The sequence below is a fragment of the Schistocerca gregaria genome, unplaced genomic scaffold (assembly GCF_023897955.1).
Source record: "Schistocerca gregaria isolate iqSchGreg1 unplaced genomic scaffold, iqSchGreg1.2 ptg000387l, whole genome shotgun sequence".
Classification (NCBI taxonomy): domain Eukaryota; kingdom Metazoa; phylum Arthropoda; class Insecta; order Orthoptera; family Acrididae; genus Schistocerca; species Schistocerca gregaria.
Genome location: NW_026061829.1, coordinates 6,047,728 through 6,050,246, shown reverse-complemented (window position 1 = coordinate 6,050,246; position 2,519 = coordinate 6,047,728).

Here is a 2,519-nt window from a genome sequence, read left to right as displayed (position 1 = left end):
CACAGCTCAGTGGAGACAACATGGCGTGTAGAGACATTGTCAATAATAGATCAACTCTATGCATTGTTTGAATAACATTACATACAAGCTAAACATTGTAGAGACGAGTTTAAAAAAAAAATCTTATTACTATTGATACGGTCATGACTCACAGAATGGATAACATAAACAGTTTGCCTACTGCAAGTTCCATATCCAATGAAGCAGCATAGAATTAAATTACACTTGCTCAAACAAGTGAAACAGTAAATGAAATACAGAACCTAAATAATCTAGCCGTAGGAACCGACAGCAACAGAGTTGCAAGATATGGAAAGTGGATCACAAGCAGTAAATTCTCACGATTTACCGGGAGCAGATAATGTTCAAACAGTAAATTTCTCACAATTTATCAGTGCAGTCATGCAACAATTTCAGCAGATGAATACAAGTTTACAGAACAATGAGAAACTGTTTACGGAAAAATTTCAGGAAATAAAGAAAAAACTTGACAGTAATGACGCTAAATTAACCAAAATTGGTACTGACTTGAACAAAAGGATCACTCAAATGGCCACCTAGTTTTCAAAACTAACAGTTTTAGCAAAACATAATGAAATCAATGTCAAACCTTTAAGTAGCACATGATGACAAAAGTAGGAAAGTGCGTTATCACGAGGCGTGTCACACAAGTAGAGGCAGATTTAGAAACCATGGCCAAGACAATCAAATCAGAGACAGACAGATGTTTTTCTAAAATGAATGAAAATAAACAAACTAATTAATTTCACACCACTTTGGCGAATTGTGCTTGGATGGGGATGAATAGGTGATTATCTGGACAACACAACACCCAGTCCCTGAGTGGAGAAAATCTCTTATCCAGCTGGGGATCAAATGCAGGCCCTTAAGATCGACAGTATGTCACACTCACCACTCAGCTAACGTGGGTGGACAATGATTTAATAGAAACAAGCAGACTGCAAACTGACTTATTCAACAACCTTGGACACTGGAGCCAATAATCAGTCTGTATTTATATGTCCAAAAGTATGTGATCCGTTTGTTTTGTTTACACAATCAATGAGAAACATCAGCTTAAAAAAGTAAAATTGCATCATAGTGTTGTCAGAATTTATTCTCAGTAACTATTCCTTTTCTTTGCTCCCCTTTCATTTTGCAGTCCGTCTATCCCCCCCCCTCCCCCCCCCCCCCCCCCCACACACACACATCTCCACCATCTTCCCCCTCCCCATATATGCCTATCATGTACAATGCAGTTAGCTTTCAGCTCATATTGACTCCAAATGACCTTTTTTTTCCAGTAAATTGTGTCTTGCTGATTACCGCATCTTCCATCGTTAAGCTCTCAGGTTTTCAAATCTCATCCAGCGCAGGCACCAAGGATCAGTCTTTCCTTCTCATCCTGTCTGGTAAGTCTCCTCTGACCTATGGTTTTGGGCAACTTTTCCATAACTCTCTCCCTTTCTTAAGTCTTGCCAGTCTTCTTTCTTTCCCTTCAAATCTTCTGCTAGAAGGAAGAGCCATTGGCTCTGAAAGCTTCCACATTTCTATATCCTTTGCATATAGTTTCTGCTGCCACCAGTGTGGTGAGTAGATCATCTTATTTATCCAATTATACTGCAGCCATCTTCATGATAGTGCTGGCAACATGGCTGTGGATGAGGTCGTGTTTGGTATGAGAGTCAGCTACCATCTGACATCGGTTTACGAGTACTCAACAAAAAGCTTGTGAGAATTCAATTCCATACAGCTGGAACCAAAAGAAAATTGGTAGTTCATACCAGCACAAGACCATAAATGAAAAAGTTGTTATTAATAATCTGTGTCCCTGACACTCTGTCTACAAGTATGTTAAGTAAGTTTCAATATACCGTTTCACACTTAGTCTGCTATTAACACTATTTTACTCAACTCCAGTTGCTTGTGACAAATGGACTGATGCATCAAACAGGCTACAGTACATTTTATTACATGATACATTATTCTCTTTTTCGCAGTTTTGGGAAAATGGTGTACACTGACACTTAAGTAAAATGCTAATCCGTGTGCATGCATAGAACTTTATTGCAGGTTTCCTAATACAAACTACTCTATCAATAATGTATTGGACTGAGTGTAATGGAGCAGCTTGTCTTTTATTGTTAGCCAAAATTAGCAGCAATGGCTTTGTGTACATGGTAGCTCCAAACTGTGACAAGCTTTGAGAGCACTTGCCTGCTAAAGGCAAAGGATCTGAGTTTGAGTCTCAGTTTTAATCTGCCAGGAAGTTTCACATCAGCACACATTCCACTGCAGAGTGAAAATTTCATTCTGTAAACATCCCCCACGCTGTGACAAGCCATGTCTTTGCTATATCCTTTCTTCCAGCATTGCAGGACAGCTTCTCTGAAGTTTGGATGGTAGGAGATGAGGTACTGGAGGAAGTAAAGCTGTGAGGATGGGTCATGAGTCATGCTTAGGTGGCTCACTTGGTAGAGCACTTTCCCACAGAAGGCAAAGGTACTGAGATAGAGTCT